Below are 18,596 nucleotides of genomic sequence, written 5' to 3'. Positions count from 1 at the left end.
TCGCAGCGGCTTCGGCTGCGAGGATGTTCTTGTCGGGGGTGTTGTAGATGGGTAGCTCCGTGGATGGAGCCGGCGATTCCGCGCCGTCGCGCTCGATCTCGGCGCCCAGGCCGCCTCCTTGCCGGCGGATCATGCCGGCCCGGCTGGGGTTGTTGCCGCCTGGCGTGAAGCCGTGGGCGTGCTCGTACTCGCGTTGGGTGATGGCCAGCTGGCGCTTGGCCGCAGCCAGCTCGTCGGCCTGCTGGAGGAGGAGCTGGCGATGTGCCTCCAGGTCCGCCTCGACGGTGGTGGGGTCGCCGCCTGCGGTGAGCGGAGAGCTCAACTTCGTCCGGACTTCGTCCAGCCGGGATGGAGGTGGGGGCGCCTTCGGGCCCGAGCCGGAGGCGTTGGGGTCGACGTTGCGCTCCAGGTTGGGACCGCGAACGCTTCTATAGCGTGGTGGGGAGCTTGTCGCCAGCCATCATGACTTCGACGCAGGGGCTGGCGAGAGCGCTGCTGGTGCCGGCTCCTCGAGGAGGGCTTGCGCAGCGGAGCACCTGCTGCGGGTAGCGCGGCGGTGCGACGGTGGCGACGTAGACGTCGTGGCCACCGAAGGAGATGACGTTGCCGCCGGCTGGGAAGGGCCGGTCAGCGAAGCAGCCAGTGTTGTCGCTGACGCAGTCAAGGGAGCCGAATCTCCAAATCAAGCCTGAAGCGACTCGCTCGCCGGTGGTGATGGTGAGGCCCGTCCGGATGAAGACACCGGCCGAGGATGCTGAAGGCCCCACGGCGGGCGCCAAATGTCGTGGTATCGTCACGGCATATCCCATAGGGTGGCTAACGAAGGTGGTTCCTAGGAGATCTCACGGCGGTATCCGGATGCGGGTATGGGGACGCGTGACACAGAGGCGTACCCAGGTTCGAGGCCCTCCTGTGGAGGTAACACCTCTACTCCTGCTATGAGTGTATATGATGATCACACGGTACAATGGTGCTCCTAGAGCTGTATCCGGCTTGACCTGGGAGGCTAAGGTAGACGAAGGTCTCTCTCACAGGGCAGCGCTAAGACTAGAGTGAAGTAAGAATGATCGATCGGTCCGTCCCTCGCACGAGAGGGGGTAGTGCGGCTTATATAGGCGCCGGCACTTTACATAAAAGACCCTATAGTCTACTGGCCGGCTGGGCCGGCTCCGGCTCCCGCTCCTTCCCGAGGCAGTGACGTCAGGAGCCGTTGAGGCCTCATGGCCTGTCCCATCCGGCTGCCATGGTCAGCGGTATGGAGAGGAGGTGTCCCTGCCACCGTCAGCCACTGTAGCCAGTACGGATCGACGTAGACCATGATGGCCTGTCCGGCGCGTGGCACTATTGCTCGACAGTGCCCCGTGCTTTACGGAAGATGAAGTCAGCGTGGACTTTGGGAACCCGGATCACCAACCCGGTTCCTTCCGGTGCAAGACTCGCCAGCCTCGAGTCGGTCTGAGGTACAAACCCCAGTCGGATATGGCTTGTAGAAGCCGGCCCAGCTACAGCATTGGTGGCCGTAGCCGGACCGACTAGGACCTAGAGCCAGCCGGCTTCCGGACCAGCCGGCCACGGCGCCAGCCGGCTGCTCCTCAGCCGGCCTTTGCCGCGAGCCGGCCAGTGGCCAGCCGGCTGCTCTGCGTCCATTGCCCTACCCGGGGTCTTCCCCCCGACAGAAATAAGCTCATAAGTAAAGCTTAGAGTTAAAGCCTATAATATATATGGTGAGAAACCATTCATTATTATAACCAAAGTTAACTATAAAAAAGAATTATAGCTACTTTAGTTACTTTAACAATAGATTAAGAATATAATAGAAATCTATTGGTATAAGATAAAACCATTTCTCAAGTCCTTAGTAATTAAAGGAGAACATAAACAACTAAGAAAGTAACCATATTACCTTGGTTAGGGGAGATTAAACCCTAACACATGCAATAGGATGTTATTACATCTCTATAACCTAGAATTATGTCTTAACCTTAGTTTGTGTATCACTTGAGTGATCACAACTAAAACCTAAGCCATATTAGAGATTCAAACCATGTGTAATTAGGAGAATATGATTAGAACCCTAATTGTCCATTAATTAAAACCTATGCTTCAATTATTAAACATGAGATACACCTAATACTAAATCCTATACTTAAAACCATGTTTGGTGATCAACCACTCATCAGTTTAGATCAAGACCAAACCATGATGAGAGGAATAGTTGCTCTATTTTAAGGTGTTACTAAACTACAAAATTAATACTAAACTTGGAAGGAGTTCAAGCAGAATTTCCAATTCATTAGTACTTAGTTATTCATATCAAATCTTATGCAAGTGACAATACTCTCAAATGAGAAATTAAATCAATAGAAAATTTAGGACACATGAAATAACACTTGAAATCATATTCCAAAATAAGAAACAAGGCAATGAGATTACAAGTCATTAATCAACTACTGCAAGATAAAATCAATTAAACATATCATCTGTTACTTAAAAGTATCATGAGTATTATAAAAATATTTTGAATTCTATAAGAAAGAGAATGGAATATTATAATCATTAACATATCCATTTGAAATATTGTGAATGTTGAATCTATCGTCCTATTAAAAATCAAATTGTGTGTCTCAAGTGGAATTATTGTTTAAGTGGTTTTTGTCAAATTAAAATAATAATAAATGTCTGCAAACAGAATTGAATTCAAATCTAAATTCAAAATAGAAAATGAAAACAGAAAATTGAAAACAGAAAAGAAAAAAAAACAGGGAAAGGGGCTTACCTGGCTGTCACCGAGCCTAGCAGCGGCCCAATGCTCAGCCCATCAAGCAGCCACAAACCCACACAATTGAGCCCAATACCGAACCGGTATTCACGTTAAGAAGACAAATGTCTTCGTCTTCCTCCCTGAGCACGACACAGCGGTGGAGCTCCCCGGCCACGTCCTTGTCGTCGATAAGGATGAGCCCCGGACTCCAAGCCCAAGCCAAAACCCTAGCAACGAGAATTCAAATCCGACCAGATCCAAATTTGAAGTGATTCGTGCCCAGTAGCTCTGCCGACATCGTCGGAATATCCCGACCATCGGCAACACATGGCCGTCGACCTGGAGCCTCTCTCGGGCCACAAAATTACCACGAGGATCCCCAGAACCCTAGCTAACCGAAACACCATCCCATTCTCTCTCTCGCTCTCTTCATCTCTCACTACAACCATCACCATCACCGGTCAGTTCTCCGGTGACCCATTGATTCCGACCACCCTAGCATGCGTGGGGTAGCTCAATCGACGCGCCCTACCGTATAAATCATCCTGGAGGAGCAGCGCATCCAGGGGAGTCGGGAGGTGTGCGAATTTTGGCGTTCCCTTTCGCACGGGTTCACCAGAAATGTTGATCTTGCCGTCGTCTCCAACCACCGTCGTCGCTGCCACCCACCTAGGAAGACTCAGGGTAAGATGGTGCGTCTATAGCATCCTTTAATTCGTCAAATAATCACGTGTAGCTCGAATTCGATAGTTGGCCGGAGATGCTCCGCCGCGGGCTCGTTCTCCGGCGAGGCTCCGGTGGACATTCGGGAAAACCAACCCCACCAGGAAACTCAGCGTGTCAAGGGGAGTTGTAGATGTCCGATTCGCGTCCGGGGGTGCCGTAAATCGGCGGCGCCGTCGCCGGCTGACTCGCCGGTGTGGAGTTGATCGGCGAGGTGCGACCCACCTCTATTTTGACTTGGTTAGGCCCTCGTGGCAGATGACCTGGCAGCGGACCCACCAGTCATTGACTGTGGGTGGTATCTGTCCGGGTGCACTTAGTCATTTTTTCTAGTTTTTATTTCAAATTCAACAATTGTTGAGACTTTGCAAATATTTAGAAAATTCATTATAACTCAGAAAAATCCAAATGAGATATCAAAATGACCCTAAAAATAAAATCTATCCAATAAAAATATAATATGAAAATTTTATTTTTAATAAAAATTTAATTGTTTTCAACTTAATAATTAAGCCTTTTCCTTTAAGTCTAAATGCAATTAAAATTCAATAATTAGGAAAAAATTCCAAATTAAATAAAAACCCAAGAAAATAAATAAAGAAACATTAAAACTAATTTTCTTTATTTACTATTTGTTAAATCATTTTTAGAGAGATTTAAACCCTGATTAATAATTACCCTAATTATTAATTGTTTAAAAATAATAAATGCCAAATTCAATATTATCTTTATTTTATTAATAACTTCAAATTTAAAATGAAGTTATTAATCATAGAACTATATGGTAAATAGTAAACCCTAGTTCCATAAGGAAGAAAACTAGGAACTCATCATTCCATGTGTAATCCTAAAACCTAAATTCATTTAGAAACCTAGTTCCATTATTACATGAGAACCCTAACTTGCCCCTAACCTAAACCCTAGGTTAGAACATGTGATCAGGATACTTTAATTTCATTCATAGCTCCATAGTAGCAACTAAACAATTGCCAAGTCTTCATAAAATAATAGTGGCACATCTCTAATACATTGGTATTACATGTGCTCATGCTTAGCTGATCAAATAGGACCAACCCTAATTCCTAGCTTCTGAGACACCAAACTTAGTTACCCATGATTAGCATCACACCAATGTGATGAACCTCAGGAGCAACTATGCCAAATCTTGAGCATTACCTAACCATACTCCACTAAACCCCACTAGTGTTGGATACTTATTAACCATCCTATTTAGGAGTCAATCATTCCTTACTTAGTGGATCAAGTAGCAAACCCTAGACAACCTCAATCCTAATTGTAATACTTCTTATCCCTTAAGAAGTATGTTCTTCAAAAGTTATTCTTTTGAAGTAAATAAGGAATCATCATCAACCCCACCTAACAGGACCTATAAACCCTAGCTAGCTATCACCAACAAGATAAACCAATCTTGATAGCAACCATGTATGAACAAATGCTTAGGATGCCTAGGCTTAACTCAGCCTTACTAGCCCTAGGTGTCGATGAATCCAACATTATTGGGATCCATCTAATCCTTACTCTTGAAACCAAATTGAAACTATAGAACACCATAGAACACCACCAACCTAATTATCATACTTGTTCTTTATTAAAGAACATGTTCTTCAAAAGTCATTCTTTCGAAGTATATGATAATTAATCATTAACCATGACATATAGTGCTAAAACCAACCACTAATCATTACATGCTAGGATTATACCAAATGATATTGTTATGTGCTATTAGTGTTATTATTATGATTTATTACAACACCTGTTTATGATAACAAGCAACCAATTCTTAATAAGAACCTTGTTTGTGAATTACTCTAAAAGTGTAACACACCCTAAACAAATCATTACAACTCACTAATCCTAAATCATCGGGGTTAGGTCACGCTTAGAGAGATTGCATCTCATACTTATCCATTATTGCATCCTTGCCAATCTTTTAAACATCGTCCTTACCGGATGATGATGCTATTTCAGAATTGGAGTTATCGCGTATCGAAGACCTTGACTGCATAATCTTGCAGTCAAGAAAGGCAAGTTCATCGCTTGCTCATGTCATTTGAGTATCTTTATCAAATTACTTGCAAAGTACTATGATTATCACTATTGCATAAAAACCAAAACCACTATTTTCATAACTATGAATATGACTATGTGGTGGGCAATGGAACCATGGATTGTGTTGATATGGTGGAGGTTCCATTGCAAGGGTTTATATCCATCTAGGATTAAAAAACAAATGTCGTCCAGTGATTCTTGTGTCGTAATACCCGTGTTAACCATAAGATCCGGAGTGGGACGGAATAGTCAAAAGTGTTTCCACCTCTCGTTCATCAACGAATGCGCTTTACCGTAGTACACTTGTAATCCAAGGGGGCAAGCGGTGAGGCTAGGGAGTCCTAAGTTCCCACGGCATTGTCCGTAGTACACTTGTCACCCGAAGGAGCAAGCGGTGAGGCTGGGGAGTCCTAAGTCCCCACGGTATTGCGGTCTATGATGGGTTGCAGCTGCCGGCGTAGGAATGTATGGTAGAGCCCTGCATTGTTGTTGTGGTCGGGGCCCATCCTTAAATGGTGTAAGTGAACCGGCGTGGACCCAGGGTCGGAGTTTGCAACAAAGGGTGGGTGTTCGAGGTAGCGGAGGAACATGATTGGCTAGACCTTATACCGGGCCTCACACCAAAGGAAGTGTGGACGGGGAATATTCCCGGTTGGCACCAAGGTTAAGATCTCTTATTGGTAAAGCAACACACCTCTGCAGAGTGTAATGAATCGTGACCTGTCACTCCCTGTTCCGGGATATGGAACTGCGAACGCTGCCGGAAAGGAACTCCATGAAGTTCTAGTAAACCGGTGAAGGCTGACGGACATAGTTCTTCTGAATAAAAGCAACCTTTTGAAGAAATGGTTATGAAAACCTGCATTGGTATTAGACTTTCTGATCTAATGCTGTAGCTAGTGCATTAAACACCTCTTTCCTATAATGAACTTGTTGAGTACGCTCGTACTCATCCCACTCTTAAATCCCCTACTTAGATATGGAGGCATCAAAGGAGGATCTACAGTGCAACTCGAAGACCGAGAAGTCAACAACTACTTCAACGGACAGAAACCTGTCAGAAGAGTCAAACACCACATTCAACAAGGATAAAACCTAGCTTAGCAATAGAAAGGAACTAGCTTCTTAAACCTAGCTCCTATTTAGCTAGAATCTATTCATAGCCTCTATAGCTAGCTAAATACTCTACAAATAGAGTTCGTGATAGGCTTAGACTACGAGTCGTTCTTCTGGAGTTTATTTGCAGTTTTACCTCATTGTAAAGCAGGAGGCTGTGATGATCATATGTAACAGAGTCATTGTTGTAATTCTATAGACATACCTTGGACCCGCATATGTTTCTGTTGTACCACTCTGAGCAATATAATACTAGTGAAACGATGTTTCATTGGTGTTATATCAGACTTGCATACTACACCATGCAGTGGTATGCCGGGTCACCACAGCATCTCCCTTACCTGTAGCCGGCGATGCCGTCATCTCATGTTAGTCATTTGCACTTACTGCCAACCTATTAGTTCAGGGATGCTTCTTGGAGTACGTCCTTACGTTGTCGTGTTTGCCTCCATGTTATCACAACTTAAACTGCTAAATTGGAAGGTGAGAGGCCTCAACGACCGTGCCCGGCGCTATGTCATGCATGACCTCGCTACACGACGGTGACAAGGTTGACATTGCCGGGCAACCGCTCACTGGTTGTGGTGCACCTGCCAGCCGAGGGCACTCGTGGTGGGGTTCTAATGTTTTGGAACGAAGACACCTACCTGGTAATAGACTTTAATATAGCTTCCTTCTCCATCACAGCCAAATTCACAGACCGTTCATCCAATATTTCTTGGCATCTAACAACAGTGTACGGGCCTGCTGACGACGAGCGCAAGCTATCCTTCCTTAATGAGTTGGTAGATATTCATAGTCGAATCTCCGGGCCATGGATGGTTATTGGAGACTTCAATCTCATTTTGCACTGCCAAGAAAAAACAAGAGAAGAGTCAACAGATCTTGGATGCGGCGTTTCAAAAACATTGTTGACTCCAGCTTCTTGAGAGAGATTAAGCTCATAGGGAGGCGGTACACCTGGAGCGACGAATAGGACGATCCAACTTTGGTGCGGCTGGATAGATCATTCTGTAATGAAGAGTGGGACGACCTATTTCAAGCCGCAAAGCTACTGCCACAAGCCTCCTCCATGTCAGATCACTGCCCCTGCTGTTGGTTCAACATGTCACGACCAGAACACCCCCCAGATTTCGTTTCAAGAGCTTTTGGCCACTATTGCAAGGGTACAACACGGTTGTCGAGCAGTCTTGGAAGGCTCCTTGCAGACTAACCAACCACTTTGCGGTGCTTGATTGTAAATTAAGAAGACTGGCCAAGGACCTCAGGAGCTGGGCCAAGAACTATGTGGGGGACATTAAGAAGAAAATGTTAGTAGCCCAAGAAATTATGCTAAGGCTGGATGCTGCACAAGAAATAAGACTGCTGTCCGAGGAAGAAACAAAGCTACGTTCAGCACTTAAATCAAGGGCGGTAGGGCTGGCCATCATCACCAGGGTAAAGGCCAAGCAAAGAGCCAAAATCAAATGGCTGAAGCTGGGTGATGCCAATACCAAGTACTTCCATTCGCGTGCAACACACAGCCGGGCAAAAAAAAAGAATCCAACCCCTGCAATATGAAGCCGGCATCTCCACAACACCTGTTGAGCTAGAAGAGACCATTTTCCACCACCTGCATGCCGTTATGGGGGGCCCGGTACCATGCACAGAGCGATTTGATTGGGCGCATCTGGACTTTCCTAGGTCAGATCTATCTGACCTCGACAATCCTTTCACCATGGAGGAGCTAAAAGCGGCACTCTTCGAGTCACCTGCGGACAAAGCGCCTGGTCCCGAGGGGTTCTCCGAGGGGTTCTTCCGAGCCTCTTGGAACATTTTTAAGGATGACCTCCTAGCTGCGATCAACAAATTCTACGACCTTAACGAACCTTCCTTCAATAACCTCAACACGTCCTTCCTCATCCTGCTTCCAAAAACTGAGCAGCCCTCTAAGATGAATCACTTCCGGCCAATCAGCCTGATCCACGTGTTTGGCAAGCTAGTCTCCAAGATTCTGGCTATGAGGCTGCAACCACACCTTGATGACCTCATTTCGCCTTGCAAAAGTTCCTTCATCGCTGGGAGGAATATACAGGACAATTTTCTCTATGTGCAAACCGTGGCAAAACAATTCCACAAGTCCAAAACACCAACTCTGCTTCTAAAGCTAGACATCGCGAAAGCCTTTGACACTATCTCTTGGACCTACATCATTGATATGTTAGAGGCCAGAGGCTTCCCGCTGCGCTGGAGGAACTGGATCACACTTCGATCTGCTTTGTCAAGAGTGCTGGTTAACGGTGTGCCCGGCAGGAAAATACAACACCAACGAGGTCTCAGGCAAGGGGACGCTCTTTCCCCTTCCTCTTTGACCATCCCATTGAACCTCTCCACAGTCTACTTGAGATCGCCACAAACGCGGGGATCCTCTCAAAACTAAAGGGCAGGCACTGCACATTCCGAGCTTCTTTTTACGCTGACGATGTGGCACTCTTCCTGAACCCAACTCAACAAGACATCTCGGGGCTTGGGGAGGTCCTGTCAACTTTTGGTCGGGCTATGGGGCTAATCACTAACCTAGCGAAAAGCTCAATCTCCCCGATTAGCTGCCAACACATTAATATTCAGGATCTGGCCACAAGTGCTGGGATTGACATCGCATCCTTTCCTTGCATGTACCTTGGCATGCCTTTGTCTATAAAGAACCTCACAAAAGCTGACTGGAAAGCTCTCCTTGACAAGATGGATCGACACTTGTCAACATGGAAAGCTAGGTTGATGAGTAAAGCCGGTGGGCTCAAAATGCTCAACAAGGTCTTAAACCTCTCTGGCAGTCTTCATGATGAGCATAAATAGCATGCCCGCATGGGTTAAAAAGGAGTTCGACAAGCGTCGCAGAGCTTGGCTTTGGGAAGGAGAGGCCTCCTGTAATGGTGGGAAATGCAAAGTGAGCTGGAAGAAGGTGTGCCGGCCTAAGCACCTAGGTGGTTTCGGAGTCCATTGCATCGATTCCTTTGGCACGGCGCTTCGCCTAAGATGGATGTGGTAGAAATGGAAATGCCAAAACAAACCCTGGGCGCACATGAATTTACCCTCCACGTCTAAAGAACGGGCTTTGTTCGCGGCTGCTACCAAAATAACCATAGGGAATGGCCAAACGACAAGGTTCTGGACAGACCGTTGGCTCAATGGCACGTCACCGCAAGATTTGGCCCCAGAACTCTTCAAGATTTCAATCAGGAAGAACAAATCGGTGAAAGACGCACTAACAAATTGGAAATGGTTGCAAGATCTGCGCTTCTCCCTTGATGATAGCCACTCCATGGAACTTCTCCGTTTGGAAACCCTCATCAACCGTATACAACTCTTTGAAGCCAGAGATGAGATCACATGGACCTTCGGTAACAAGAAATACTACACTGCAAGATCTGCCTATCAGTTACAGTTCATCGGGGCGGTTGGGACCGACTTCAGGAAAATCGTCTGGATGGGCTAGGCGCCGGCTAGATGCAAATTCTTCATCTGGACTCTAATGTTGGATCGCATTCTAATAGCTGATAAACTGCTGCTACGTCAATGGGAAAACGAATACTTCTGCCCTCTATGCCGTAGAAATCTTGAGACAGCTGAACACCTCCTCACTGAGTGTCCTTTTAGCCTGAAGGTCTGGTCCCACGTTGCAAACCGTCTCAACCAAGAGACGATTGACCCGGAAAAGTGGCCAAAGGAGCAGCACAACATTCAATCTTGGTACAGGAAGGTGGTAGGAGATAAACCCAAAGATAGTAGGAGGATCATTTTCCCCTTGACCAACTTAATCTGCTGGGATATCTCGAAGGAGCGTAACCGCCAAATTTTCAACAAACAAGAACTGCCAGTTCACGCGTTCATCCCCAAGATTATGGGGGAGATCGATGTTTGGAGGTTAGTTGGAGCTCCCATTCCTCTGGTTGTGCAAACGGATGGGGCACCCTTCGACCCAGGTTAATACCTCCATGTCTTTTCTTTTACAGAAGTGCCATCTTTAGGCCTTCTCTTCCTGTAAAACTTCAACTTCTTCTAATGAAATGAACACAGCAGCTCTTCTGCTGTTATTCAAAAAAATAATATTTAGTTTGTTATTGCATTACTCTAATATTTCTCTTGCTGGATAATAATTTTTTTAGTTTTTTTGTGTGTGACCAAGTGGTGAAGCTTGAGTGAGATTGTTAAGGGGGCCTAGAAAACTAATCATGCTTAAAATTTAAGTAAGATATATAAATTTAACATAAATGAATATCTTTAAGGAATTTTTTAGAGTAGGGGGGCCATGGCCCCCTACCCTAGAAAAACTTAGCCACTATGAAAAGGGATCCTTGGTATCGTTTCGCCCTAGGGCCCCCAAAATCTATGGATCGGCCCTGCACCAAGTGCCTGCCATGATGCACGGCCATAGCCACGGCCACACCCTTGGCGCCCTCACGATCGTCGGAATCATCCTCGACGGTGTGGCTGTGGTAGGCGCCATCTACTTTGGCGTCTGGCTCTGCAGGCGCTGCCTCCGGCTCCATCGGCAGCGACGAGCTGCCCATCGCCACATCTGGCACAACGTGCAGGCGCCTAGGTAGGAGAGCGGACATCAGTCCGGCGCTTGCTTCTCGTCGCCGAGCAAAGACCTGGATGACCTCCTGGATTACCTGCGACGATCACAGGGCGACCACGAGAGAGGCCAGTCATCAGTGCCTCCCGACGACCTCCAGCCCATGCTACGTCGCGACGTCGGCCTCCAGCGCGACGACGAGTCACCGGACATCATGGAGGTCGAGCAGTAGCAGCTGGTGGTCGAATGCCACCGACTGCCTGATACGTTGCAAACGTATCTATAATTTTTGATGATCCATGCTTGTTTTACACCAATTTCTATATGTTTTCTTTACACTTCGTTTCTCTTTTATGCATTTTTTGGAACTACCCTATTAACAAGATGCCACAGTGTCAGTTCCATGTTTTCTGCTGTTTTGTATTTCAAAAAAGTTGTACAAGAAATATTCTCGGAATTGGAAGAAACAAAAGCCGAAGTTCCTATTTTACTCTAACAAAGAAGGAGTCCAGAGGGCAGACGGAGGGGGGCCAGGAGGCGGCCACACCTACCCTTGGCACGGCCCAGGCCCTGGCAGCGCCTAGGGGTGGTGTGGGGCCCCCTGGCGCCTACCGACCTCGCTCTTCCGCTATAAGATGCATCCCTACGCGAAAACCATAAATAATCTAGCCTCCGTCCACGCAAAGTTCTGTAGCTCCGTCGCCGTCGTAGACAAGTTTTGGGGGACAGAAGTCTCTGTTCCGGCACCCTGCCGGGATGGGGAATTGCCCCCGGAGCCATCTCCATCGAATCCACCGCCATCTTCATCGTTGTTGCTGCCTCCCATGATGAGGAGGGAGTAGTTCTCCCCCGAGGTTGAAGGCTTTACCGGTAGCTATGTGGTCTATCTCTCTCTCCCATGGTGTGATCTTTATATGATCGTATGCTTTGTAATCTAGTTGAATAAGTAGATTTTATTCTTCAACTATTATGCTACTCAAGTGATTTTATTATGTGATCTCCTGGGACACCTTATCCCATGGTGTGAAGGTGACGGTGTGCATACCGTGTGTGTCTCAATACTTATGAATTGTGGTGTCTTGTTATTACCATCTTTGTATGCTGACAGTGATAGCGTGAGGCGTCCATAGATTGGGAACACGAACTTTAAGAAGTGCTTATGCAGCCCTACGCAGTGAATTTGTGTTTATTATCCAACCGGAGAGTGGTTAAGAGTAGCGTAGTGAAGAGATAATATTTATGTATTCAATTATGATATCATTATTGAGAGTGTCCACTAGTGAAATTATGATCCCTAGGACTTGTTAACAAGCATTGAAACACCATTTACAACCAGTTCTGCTACATGTTTTGTGATTGGACTCTCTTTGTACATTGGGCTTATGGGCTGATTGGGCTGGACCAAACCCTCGGTGGGCTTCCGTGACATCAGTCTCCACCAAAGGTTTCACTTTTGTTGCTAAAAGAAACACACCAAGGTTTCCCATTTTACCCTAAACGATGGTTACCTTTTTTGGCCATGATGATGATTTGAAAGAAGGGAACAACCAAGTTCTACATCCTTGTGTGCACTGAAAGTTTCAGCCCAGCTAGGGTGAGACTGGAAAAGAAGAAAGTCCACGTTTGGTACGGTCCTTAAATTCTACTACTGAAAGTTCATTTTTGGTCCTAGAATTTCTATTTGGTCCAAAATGAGCCTTGAAATCTCAAAATCATTGGTGGAGCTTTCTTGGGGCAAACCGTGCCATGGCCCGCCCAGGATTTTTGCAAAAAAGTTATTAATCCTTATTCATCTGAGGCCCATCCCACTAGCATGCAATGCCCCTCTCTATACGCTGCCTCTTAGGCTTGTTCTTCCTCTCAACTCTCTTACACAAAACCATGGTTGTGTGGCGCCTCGGTAGTTTTAGCACTTTGGACAGAAATATAAGGGAGAATAGATGGAAGTAGTGGATCAACGATGCACAGAAACATCGCGCAGCCGGCAGTCGCCAGTCAGGGGATCGCCGCACTGCCGCAGGCCCGTAGGCCACAGCTGCAGAAACAAACAAATGGCTGGAGGAGCTCTAGTAGATGGTAGCCGCATGCATGGGCATGGGAACGGGCCGGTAGGAGCTCTAGTAGTCGTCAACTGACGTTGCTACCCAGGACTGCTAAGACCGGACCGAATTGATCCCCTTCTCATCTTCAACTCTCATGTCTACTCGGCTACTCCCGTTGGTAATATTATTTCTTTCCCCAAATTTTCAATTACAATTTACATCATCTATATTGTTTATTATTCACTGAATTATGATGTTTCTAATCAGTTTTGCAGATTGCCTCTGCCTTGAAAAGAAAAAGAGAGGAGACAAGTGAAGTGGTATGGTTTGGAACAATGTTTTGCATTTTGTTGTAGCCTGGCCCACCCTTGATTTTTTCCAAGCTCCCCACTGCTTAGAATCATTCACGGTCCTTAACCCGGTTGAGCCAGACAAACAACTACCACGGGTGGCAAAAACTCATGGCAACGCTACAAGGGTAAAAAAGCAGGACGATGCTGATAGGCAAAGCAAGCGGGCTTCAAGTGAATTGAGAGGGAGAGATGTTGGGACAAAGACTTGTTCAGGGGCATGCATGTTTTCAAATTTTGCATCAATATATTCGGTTTGACATCTTATCTAGATAGGGCTTGGTCTAGTTCAAAACTAATTTGGTTGGTTGACCATTTTTCTTCCTTGTTAGTGATTTGCCAACTCAATCAATAAGGGATGAAAAGTGATTTTTTCCGAGAGTTCATGGTCCGTTCTAAACTAAAAATTATTTTTAGGATGAAAGTAAACTTCCCAAGAAGCTCACGGACCACGATAACTGGACTTTCTTCGCTGAAAATTATATTACATCACACGTGTGCCCCCAGCGATCGACCGGACATGTCGCTCCCCGCTCCCCTTGATAGACTGAAAAATATGTTGCATCACATTTCGGTGGGTCTGTGGCGATACGCCGATACTGTCGGTACAAAGCTCAGGCTCAGCTGCAAATTAAAGCTAGCTCTACCAAGCCGGCCCTCACAAGTTACAGCAGGCAGGCAGCCCATCGATCGAGCCATGGATCGATTTTGGATTGTACGTACATACGCGCTCTTCAATTCAATCATCAGCAGCAACGTACAGTACAGCCGCGCCTAGTTACGGTATGCGTACGTATACCCCAGCAGATCGATCGACAAGAGTGGTCGCCATCGGGTCGGAACAGTCGTCAATATACGCTGCAGGAAACCGTATGCAAATCCATGTCGCTGTACACTAGTGTACGGTAGACAGTACTACGGTTATCTCATCAATCACTAAGACTGGCTGTCGTTTCAGCTACACCCGTACAGTACGCCGTCAGCTGACCTATTAACGATACATACGGGTCTGCTGGGCTGGGTAGCCCAGCTCGACCAACGGGCAAGGGGAACTGCAGCTTACTAGGGTACCGTGACATGCATGCCTTCGTTGCTGCGGTCGATTCTTTATACGCTAGTGCGAAATAGCTTATGAGAGGAAAAATGTTGGCGGCGCAATTACAACAAAAAAGCAACACCCCTGCTAATTGTCTATTAACGGACTGGAAATGAGAATGTAGCAGAAGAGGGGAAGAAAACAGAGGTTCTCTCCGCTGTCTCTGGAGATGTACCATCACAAAGCTGAAGGTTGTGTGCTCTTCTTGAGTTTGTGTGGTGGGTGTACGTCCCTCAAATATGGGTTGGACTCACCGGTTGTTTTGGACAGCAATGATCACGGATTCTTGGGAAACGACTGCAGAGTTCGTCATGATTTTTGCAACATATCGCTCTCTGTAAATACACCAAACTTGTTACACATACATGCAGTGGAGAGTGAGATACTGTTTACGTTACATGAGCTGGCGCCAGTCTTGGGAGTTGGGCCTCTCTTTCCACGTTAGGTTTATGGGCTGATTGGGCTGGACTAGACACTCGACCAGCTTCTGGGACACTCTCTCTTCCGGTCTACACCAAGGTTTCCCTTTTGTTGCTATAAAGAAAAAACCCAACCAATGTTCCCTTTTTGCCATAAAAATTGGTTTCCCATTTAGCCATGATTCGAAAGAAAAGAAAAATTTCACCCAACCAAGTTCCACTTCCTTATGGTTTTATGTATAAAGACGAAAGCATGTTTCGAGAATCATATCGAGACATGGATTACACGCGCGTATAAAGACGAAAGCATGTTTCTGGAACCAAGAGGGACGGAATGGAATGGTTCCATTCCGACGTCATGGGATGGTTCCAACCCCGTGTCCGGTCAAGAAAAAATCAAGGAACGTAATGGTTCTATTTTGTGTTCGGATCTGGAATCGCACAGCGGAACGGAACGATCTAAGCATGATTTGTTTGTCCAAATCAAAATCAACACATACCTAAATATGATTTTTGTGCAAATCAAAATCAACACAGGCCAAAATCAGCACGTGCTGGGCGTGCGTGCTTGCCTCCGCGCGTGCTGAGCGTCGAGCGAGATTAGCGACAAGTCATACTTTTTATTTTTTCGCATGCATGGAGCAATGTTTAGCGAGCCGTTCCTCCAGATTCCATCGATTTGGCCGGATGAGTCCATTCCGCATCTTAGGGGTATATTCCGTTTCTAGGAACTACTTGGTTCCATTTCTTTTGCCAACCGAACACAGGAATAATCGCTAGGTGTGGAACCGTCCCGTCCGATTCCTCGTGATTTCAGAACCGAACACACCCTTAGTTCAAGCACGCGTTCTTCAAATCATCAGCTGTAAGGTACATCCGTACTCCCTAGCAGATCCATCAACAGGAAACTGTATGCAAATCCATGTCACTCTACACGAAATGCTAATCAAGACAAACCTGTGGGTCGGGGGAACTGCTAGCTAGGCGATTTGGCAAAGCAGTTGAGTTGATGCCATGCCAAGAAATGCAAGTAAGGGCTTCTCTGTGATAGAGAATTTTCAAAGGTTGGCAAGACATTCGTATTCAATCAATTCATGTAGAGAAAACAAACAAAGAACTTGTTATTTACTTCCTTGTAGCAACTCTAACCGATCCCTTATAATTAGTTAGTGGAGTAAATTTTTCGTTTCATCCTTTAATAGATAGCACCTACCCGAACCCTCAAACCAGCTAGAGGAGCCAAATTTTGACTGCTTGTGTTGCCTCATCCCTAAATATACTCGGTCAATGCCTCTTTAGAGAAAAACTCAGACAACCACCCCCGCACACATTTTTCTTTTTGTCCGACGGTGGAAAATGTGATAGGTTAGGAACTCAAGCATGTGTTAGTACTGAGATATGGCATTTGTAGTGCTCATCCTCCAAGATAATGGTGGAGGTGTCTTCATCCCACTATGCACCGCTGAGGTCTCGCATCTTCGAGACATGGATCCACCTGACTCTCCACTTCCGCACTTGATGAGAGGTCACCTATGAGCCATAGAACTCAAACACCTTTTTGGTAACATTGTTCAAGTGCATCTCTTTAAACCCCTTTTTATTCCTCACACCGCTCATGATGATGTCACGGATCTTGTTGAGGACAAAGGTTGACAGGAACGAAGGCCACATCATAGTTCCCTTCACCCTCTTTAAATTGCATGTGTTGTGGTCTTTACAAGCCTTGATCGCCCTCTTCCTAGCTAGCATGAAGGCCGCAAGATTGTGATCCTTTTCCACTACAATTGAACACATGCCAGGTGCCGACAACATCTTTGCGTCATGCGGATACATGATCATTGGGAACGCCCTGCCCTAGGTCTCAGGAACAAAGAAGGGAAAGTCCTGGGTATCAAGTAGGGTTGGGATGAACCCATCTATTGTATAGACTTACATTGGTTACCACTAGAACTAGAACACTGGAAAGGACGACAAGAACTAAACATTAGCAAGAAGTACACAATGTAGAAGCTAACACACCACACATACGCAAGATTTTTCTGGATCTACAACATCGGAATAGATAATTTACATCTACACATTACTATTGTAGACAGGAGCAAAATTTAGCTAAACAAGCACATACTACACATTAATAGTAGCATAATATCAAAGTACACTAATAACTTAGCAAAACATATCATGCAGACACAAAATCTTTTATCCATTGCTACATCATGCATATAAGCCATGCAGCCATAGATCTACTGAATCGTCTACTCAGATCTACCGTGTTCCAAGATATCAGCTACCGGCTCTAGGATTCGCAGTACTCACCGCCATTAGAGGAGAGGAGAAGGCAATGAATAGCTCATAGAAGACGAGGAAGACCGCTTGCCCCCGCTATCCTAGCTATAGTGACTGAGGTAGATGGCGCCACTTACCTGCTCGTCGGCGAAGCTCCTCCCGAGGACGGAGAGTTCAAAGGGGGGTGGCATTTGACAGTGAGCCAAGCGGTGATATTGTAAACACCCGGATTTTTAAGTCCAGATGCCTATTATATCATACATCGCAATCCCAGGAAGATTGTTTTTGCGAGACATAATAGTAAGTAGTACAGAGTCATCATTTATTACAACACATACTTGTCTTACAACAATGGATCACATGACCCAATATTACACAAATAGATTGTTCAACATCACAAATAAGTAGCGGAAGCGTAGTAGTAGTGGACTATCTATTCCACAGGCAACGCTTGACATTAGAAGATGATCCTAGTTATCGTAGACGTCCTGTTGTCCGTTATCCTGATACTGTTGCTCCTCTTCAAATTCTGGCATTTGAATAGCCAGGGCAAAGCCATGAGTACTTTAAAGTACTCGCAAACTAATACTAGATTAATTACTTATTGAGTGCAGTAAGGGGGTGCTAAGCTCTAGGTTTATTTGCATAAAGCCAAGTTTTAGTTCATCAAACATTTAGTAAAGACTTATCATTTGCTAGACTAACTCAAGTGGGAACATTAGTGTCATTCCCACAAATTATTTGTGATTCAAGTTCAAAATCACCTTTCAATTCATCATTCCTTTTAAAGATCAAAAATTCCGATAACGGAACAGTATGGCCTTTCCAATCGTCCGTAACCGTGGACACGGCTATTCGAATAGGTTTAACACTCTACAGAGGTTGTACTCTTGTGCCACAACTTTTGATTACATCCGTCGAGGATAACCCCGAATCATCGTAACTTAGTACGCGGATCATCAACCATAACCTTTCACTTATATATACTAGTATATGCACCTCTCCCCATGAGCTTGGCCTCCCGGTGAAAACCAACTGTTAACCCGGGAACTGCACAGGGCTTGGATCGTACATTCACCTCATATTCACATCATTTCTCATATACGGAGGCAGCCTCGGCGTAACCCCTATGATGCTTGTTTAGAGGGAACCCATACTAAAATACACAAGCTTCT

This window comes from Lolium perenne, chromosome 6, assembly GCF_019359855.2.
Source record: "Lolium perenne isolate Kyuss_39 chromosome 6, Kyuss_2.0, whole genome shotgun sequence".
NCBI classification, from domain to species: Eukaryota; Viridiplantae; Streptophyta; class Magnoliopsida; order Poales; family Poaceae; genus Lolium; species Lolium perenne.
Note: the sequence above shows the minus strand (reverse complement) of the source record.